We start from the raw sequence: 8,124 nt of genomic DNA, 5'->3' as shown, positions 1-8,124 counted from the left end.
GAAAATGCGAAATTCCGGTAAATCTTATGACACTTTAGCTATATAAACAGCGAATAGCAATATTAGTAACGATGTTTGTGTTACATATACTGGACTTTTACTGTTTAAAACCACTTTCACGGCAAGCAGGGTCGTAACACATATGCGAGACACACATGACATGACAGTTACTCCACAAAAAGGACAGAAACGTGATTGGTTCCGCTATTCGTTTAAATCTCTTACTTTTATTAGAGATGGCGGGATAACCTGCAAACTCACTCATGCATAAAATATAGAAAACCGATTTAAATACCGTAGTGGATTTGTCTTATACATGAGGCGATGTCAACTATACAATCAAACATGTTTTAGTGGCCACCCTTACTAAGCGGTCACCTCTTTTTATTTGGCATATTGCGGCGGTTCGGTAATATTTTACATGTCGAAGGCCCTCTACAGAACAGCCGACCCTCTAATGTGGTCAGTGGCCACATTTAATCGCTCTGGTTGGGTAAACACCTAATGATAAGCATATCTGACTCTAAATGAAATCTGTCAAAAAAACGCTTTGAATGGAAACCAAGATATGTGGTAGACTGGTTTTATCTTCATTGCGATTCTTACAGAAATTAAATTCAGGTATCTTGACATTGAATATAATATTAAATACATTGAATATTATCATTACTGAGTTTTTCTTAAATTCACTACTAAACATCATCTACAATGAAAGAAATGCCACACCCATCCTCTGTAGATATACCAACGCCATTAAATGGTCACATTTCAAGGTCCTTTGTATGACCACTATACACAAGTTTGACTCTACAAAGAAGATTGGTAATGTGGCAAGAGACAGCAAAGCAATACATTTTTTTTTTTCAATCGGGTTCCTCACAACATACGGTAGCTAGTCACCTAGCGGAGAAACGATAGACAGATCTGGAAGGGCAGAAGTGATAACATAATATATGAAAATACACGGTAAGAAAACTATACGAATTTTACAAAACGGTCAGTATGTAAAAGAAGTGAAGAAGCCTTGTGATTAGACTGAAAGATTCAGTCGTGTGCGGGCGCTCCGGCGCACAGTGACCTACGACCCTTTACTACGGCCGTAGGTCGCAGTGCGCCGGAGCGCCCCGCACACGACTGAATCTTCCAGTCTACACTGTGATGGGCTTAAACATAAAACGCCAAGTTTGAGGCTCAATTCAGACAATCCAGGACCTCGATCAAGTCGTGAAATTCAGCTGTAACTTTGGGGGGAGGGGCGGGGTGGAGCTATTGTCATTTGTATTGTAAGTTGGTCGCAAGTTCTCATTATACAGCCCTAAGCATGTCGAAACACCAGCTATTAAACTTGTCAATTCAGCATGTATTCACGTAAAGTGCACTATTGTTTATGTTGAATTCTAGTCTAGGACAAAAAGTCACTTATCGACAATAACAGTGGAGTTTACACATGTTAGGGTGAGCAGCGAGCTGAATACAATATGCTGGGGATCTCAACGTGCTCTAGGAGTAGAAGAATAAACTCTAGCTGACATCAAAAGCATAATTAATGAGAAAATCGCGACAAGTTGCAGCTACTGAGTAGTGGCCCTTAACTGTTAATGGTACGAGTAGGATGCAAGTAATTGAAAAAATAAGATCGGCATTTTGAAATTGAAAGACTTGAACTTTTACTAAAACATATCCCCGTTCGAATTCAAGAATAAAAATCTAGGGTCACCATGCAAATGTGGTACTATGGAAACAAATTTCCTTAACATTACCTATAATGAGTTTGTTTTTAGAAATGGTGTCAGTCCAACTACAGTGGTTGGTACCAACTGGCAATGTTCCAAAATAGAGTTTATTTCTAAAACTTTGACTGAGCTTGAACTTCATTTTATTTATAATCTAAACTCTGTCACCCAACGGTATTTATAAACATAGGGCCAAAGTCCCTGAAGCTACTATAGACATGGATACAAAATTGAGTATTTCCTGACTGTATGAAATTATCTCACTAAGGTCATCCTAGGGACATGTAAACCAAACATTAAAGCTGTCTGACCAGCGGTTTTGAAAAAACAAGCGATTCAACAGTTGACAGAGCTCTGCTGTGTTATGTAGAGAATAACCTTTTGTGACTGACACATGTATTGATGAAGAAGGTGGATATCTTTAATAGCTCATTTCAGGATGGCCTGACCAAAAATGGAAAAAAATTCTGTAAAAATACAGATTTGCATATTTCATCAGACTATATTAGTCTATAATAGCAAATAAACGAGAGTTAATTACATTCTAATTAAAGTAAACAAGACTTGCTTAAATCAAGATTTACTTCATAATAAAACAGCAATTCTGTCAGGTTATAAAGAATCTTCATCTGGTTATCTATATCTGTATTTTCATCCCATTAACCAAGCACATTTTAACTTTCAAATTAACATTGTAAGTAAGTTATGTTGAATAAGTTGAGACTGTACGTACTCAGAGAAAGCACACTGAAGAGACAAATGTTTGTAACTTAAGAAGTTCAAGGTCATCAAAAGCATGATAAGGAATCATGTTACACTTTCATTGCACTGTTTACACAGATTGCATAATTGCTATAAATAGCACATGAGGAATCTTACAGCCCGGCTTTACCATAAAAACCCTATCACTTTGACCACTCTTTTAATTGACCACTCTATTTTTCTCCTCAAAAAGTAATCTTATTTTATCTTTACCAAGTCAACCATAAATGGAAATTAGAACTTTCTCTATATTCCACACTTAAATTATTTTGGCTTTGCTGATTTCCTAATTAATTCAATTATTTAAAATCATATTAATTATTTTTTTCTTGGTGAATTAATAGGGTTTATACAGTACAAGAATTACATACAATGTAAGTCAAATTTTGACCAAAAATGACAAAAAAATTCCTTAAAAATACACATTTGCATATTTCATCACAATTTGAACATATCTAAGTTGGGTTATCCCTAGGGACCTGTATACCAAATAACAAAGCTGTCTGACCAGCGGTTATGAAGAAGAAGATTTTTTACCAAAAACACCTTTTTTGGCATTAATTTGCCTATTTTCAACAATATCAAAAATTAAAAAAAATAGTTTCTCAAAATCATATTTTTCATCTACACAACAAATATCAAATCAGCAAGTCCTGTGGTTCTCAAGATATTTGAGTGCATGGACGGACGCCTCACAAACGGACATACATACATACATACATACATACATACATACATACATATACATACAGACTGACGACGGACGCCGGACGGATACCCATCCCAATAGCTTCTATAGACTATAGTCTATAGTAGCTAAAAAAGGACTGGTAAATATGTAATACATTTCCCATAGTTTAACACATTCGTTGTTTCTTTTTTGGAAAGTTGATTTTTCTTGGGAGCCCTCCCTATTTGTTTCGCGCCATTGGCTTTGTACGATCCAGTCTTTCAACATCGCTACTTTTAGCCTGAGTAATCGCTCGTCTTCTGTTTGTAATTTCGGGGTTTTTTTGTTTTTACTCATTTGATTTAGATCTTCATTTCCTTTTATCGACCAACATTTCAGTTTTTTAAAAAAGGTTTTTAAACGTTTTTACTCCACTGTTCACTTTCTTTGTTATTAGTCCCATCACTTCTGTAATTTTGTTTTTTAGATTCCTGATGAAGATTCCCTGTGGAATCGAAACGTCGAAGTTTTAGAAATAAACTCTATTTTGGAACAGTCTTGTTTTTCATCTGCTCATTACCTATATGTGATATTAAAAATGGCCATCATCCAGTTTTCAATAACGCTACAGGGGAAAGTACAATTTTACAATTTCACAAAACTAAGACGTTGAAAACTTGACTTACTACATGACCTTCAAGACGAGACTCACAAATCGTACACTGGAAACGTTTGAGTGTTTGAGTGTTCGCACGTTCTTAGAGAAAAATATACTCGCCTGTGAAGTCCAACTGTTGTACGAAAGACGTAATGAAAATACTCTGTAATGAATTCGAGTTGAAGGGCTCGGACAGTATTGTCACACTATCATGGCATGATGTCAAACAATATCATGACATCGATGATTCTTCAATGTTGGAGTGACATCACCCGATGATAATGTGACGTCAGCCTTGAAGAGTTTATACCTTGCAAACGAGCAATACGGAACAAGCTAATGGCAGACGGAAACACCAATGTGTTGCTTAGGCAGTGACACTAAGCTCGAGGTCTGGCATGGCTACAATACGACAAAGTTGGTTGAACAACTAATAACGCTAAGGTGATGTGGATACAGAATAGGTGAATTCAAATCACTTCGGAATTCAAATCAACTGGACAGGGACGAGTTACTGTACCAGTCAGAGAAGAATTATAGTCAACACTCAGATCAAACATATTCTTGACGGCTATAGAATTCACGTTATTGTTATTGGACTGTTATGATTTTCTAGGGCAAGTTGGAAGTTTGATATCGGGTATTCCTACAGTTCTGTCACCAAGTAATTCAGCGGACCCGTGATTGCTGACCCAAGTCTCATTGAAAAACACAATGGTGAGTTCCCATGTATGGTATACTGAAAACGATTACTCGATATCTAAATATTTTACCGAGCACAGGTCTTTGTCCGTGACGTAGATTCTGTTGCCGGAAACCGCTATGTATTCTGGGTATTCGAGACCTCTCTCGATGCAGAAACTGAGAAAGTTGCCCTCTCGATCGAACTTCTGAACTCTGTGGTTACCGACATCACATATGTAAATATTATCGGCCTCATCCAACGCTATGCCTACTGGGAGAAAGAATTCTCCTGCCGCGGTGCCCATATCTCCAAAGGTACGGACTACATCGCCGTCGGGACTAAATATTTTCACAACAGATTCCTTGCTATCTGTTGCGATCACGTAACCCTTGCTGTTCACGACAATGAAGGAAGGACAGGATAACTCACCGAATCGTTTAAGAAATGTTCCGTCCTTCGCCGAAAACACAGCTATGGCTTCATTTGGTTCATCACCTACGTAAACTACTCCCTTTAATTTATCGATGGCAATGCCGTGCACATATCCCTTTAGTTTGTTCTGGCCGAAAGTCCTCAGAAGCTTCCCGGTCGCATCACACACAACTATGGGGGCGCTGTCGTTCCCACGGTTCACGCAGAAGTAACTGTTGTCCTCGGCGACCGTCAAAGCATGCGGAGAAAATGACCCAACTCCCGTTGAAATCGTGAAATTCCTTTTATCACTACCTTGTTTTTCAAGAACCTGGATCTGTCCTTCATCCGGGTCGCCTAGCACAAGGTTGCCATGATTATCTATTGTGACAGTGCAGGCATATCGTACTTTGTCTACGTGAGTGTATTGCCTGCAGGGTAGGCGGGAAAGCTCCAAGCATGGCAGCACTGTGATCACCACGGGAGAGCCTTTGATGTGACTGCCACGTAATTTGACAGAGATCTCTTGCTTGCCAGATTTAGAGGCGGTAAATGTGACCATATGAGTTTCTTCTTCGCTGTCCGATGGAACTACTTTTAATTTCTCCCATCCTTGGTTCTCGTACAGTACTGACGCTTCGAGATTCTCCAGCTCACCTTTGACCTTTTCGCAATCGTAATTCATGGCCACTACATTCATCACTATTGTCTCTCCAACTTTTACGGTCTCAGCGACATCAAACGCTTCTAGAAAGGTCAAGGACGGCTGGGCTGGAAAAGAAAGCGAGGGCGATGTCTCACAAAATGACAGTTCTGCAACAACGTCGTAGTTTCTCTCCAACTCTGTTTCTAGGTGTAAAATTCGGTCGATCTGATTGGTCAAAATCGTGCTCTCTGACATCAACTTGGCCTCGCTTTCAATTTGCATGAGGCTCCTGATGAATGCCCGGGTGTGCTTGAAAGTTTGTTCCAGATTGGTCAGTCTACCTATTTCTTCTTCCATGTCTTCTCTCAATACCTTGTACTGAAATGTCAACTCTTTGATCAGCTCTTCCTTGTCTACTCCATCGTCTGGGAGATCACCTACGGATTTTATCTGATCGCTGACACGCCCTTCAAGTAACTCGTAGCTCTTTTTCGCTGTAGTGATGTTCTCGATGACCTCTTCCTCTTTCTGTTTCACCTTGTCGTTGTATTCAACCAGGATGGTATCTTTGTAAATACGGGCGGCGTCTTTCAAGTCAACCAGCACGTGCTTTTCTGATTCCTTGTGCCTGCCGAGTCCACAGGTCTGGCATATGGGCACCTGACAATCCGTACAGAACAGCTCGATGCGATTGTTTTCGTGAAAACTGCATGTGATTTCTTCGATTTTCTTCATGAAAATCGACTTCAGGATGGATTGAAGTAGTTCCTTTACTTCCACGCCCTCTCTGGCTCTGTCAAGTACTTCTTCCGTTTCTCGTTGTTCCAGTTCACTGTCCATTATGTCCGTTTTAAGTCTGTCAATGGCTCGCCTATCAGCGCCTAAACGAACCAAGGCACCGCAAATGTCTTCCCAGTAGCCATTAAAATGGACGTTGCTTACTCTCGCTGTCTGTCCATGACCGAGCGCGTTGCGGTAGTGTTTGATCCTGCAAATGTCGGCTTCGACACTTTTACTTTCCGGTTTCGGCAATTTGTCCCATCCGGTCGGTGGTTGCTTTAAGTTGCAGATGTTTCTCAGCAGTACCATCAAAAGCGTGATGTCAAAATTCATTGAGTTGACAGCACAGTGTGGAGTCGGATACAGCATATTGTGTTGTTTTGGTGTGGTGATCTTTCGTTTTAAGGCGTTCTGAAGGATTTGTTTCACGTTCGGATCCATTAGGTCGGCCGCTAGTTGGTTCGGAGGGTGGACTCTGTCAAACACCGCCTTCAGTGCCATGGTCCCGCCCTCTTTGACCAATCTGCAAAGCCGGTCATGATTTGTCTTCTCGACGGTCGTTTCAAGTGACTCTGAGAGGTCGAAGTTCGACGCCATCTTGCTTCGAACCGCTTTGGTAGCACAAGTTTGAACAGCAAACACAGCACACGCTGCAACACAATTTTAACACACGCGAGTCAGTTGCCATGGTAGCAATATACAGATATACTGTCGGTAAGCACTCCTTATTCATAGAGTCCCATAGAAATTGATTTTCAGGCAAATTTCAAAACGCTCGCGGTCTTACTGTACAAATTTCTCATAGCGACAGAACATAAACACGAACGAGTCGAGTTTTTCGCCTACATGCACAGAGGTCGTGTTAACGTTGGTAAAACTTTAGAACCTCGTTTTCATTTTACTAATGCCCTTTTTATCTGAAACCAGAGACTCCAAAAGGGGCAGAAACAGACGTTATAGTGTCGCAGACGATATGTAGTGTTCAATGCTGCGTGAGAAAAAATATTCGACGTGGCTTCGGTCAGAACATGTTCAGACTCTGAGCTTACGGACTAAAGTCCACATCTCATGGTTCCATACCATTAGTACCTGCATTACAAAAATGTCGCTCACAAGGGCTACTGAAAACAGCCGACCTAAGTGTGTATATCTTTAATGACCTACGACCACCCTGTACATACCTGCTAGTGGGTGTAAAACGATGCCTGGTCAATGCGGCTTGGCTGCTTGATTGGGACAACTTGAAGCTGAGTCAACTTAATGTTGTACCTCACCCTAAAGACCCCTGTAAGGCTGTCGAAGCCAGTCTTTCTGTAGGCGTTCTGTACACAGAACAGTGACGTCATTGTTTCCGGGTATTCGATTGATTCTATGAGTCTTGCATATCTACGCACGAGAATTCAACTCAGAGGCAACTTTAACGTGTACGGGCTGTGTTGACAAGCTGAATTAAAAGAAAATTAAAGGCACGCTTTGGAGAATAGACCAAGGAATGATCTAATATTTTTATCCTATTATTGCATTTGATGTTATCAAGCTGTTTGAAATGTAGAGCGAAGCCATGGTGACCCTATTATCGTTCAATAGACACATTTGAAGAATAAAATGAAAGTGAAACTTCAAATCCCGTTTTGAATTTCTATAAGGGCACGTCCACCGGAGTGTCGTATGGCATATACACTGCATATACCATTACATTTTTGTAGGGGTCGCCAGAGTATTGATGTGCAGTATCTGTGCATACTTGGAAAGAATGGTTCCGTTCGGCTAAAGACTGTC

The sequence above is a fragment of the Ptychodera flava genome, assembly GCF_041260155.1.
Source record: "Ptychodera flava strain L36383 chromosome 23 unlocalized genomic scaffold, AS_Pfla_20210202 Scaffold_24__1_contigs__length_23054250_pilon, whole genome shotgun sequence".
Classification (NCBI taxonomy): domain Eukaryota; kingdom Metazoa; phylum Hemichordata; class Enteropneusta; family Ptychoderidae; genus Ptychodera; species Ptychodera flava.
Note: the sequence above shows the minus strand (reverse complement) of the source record.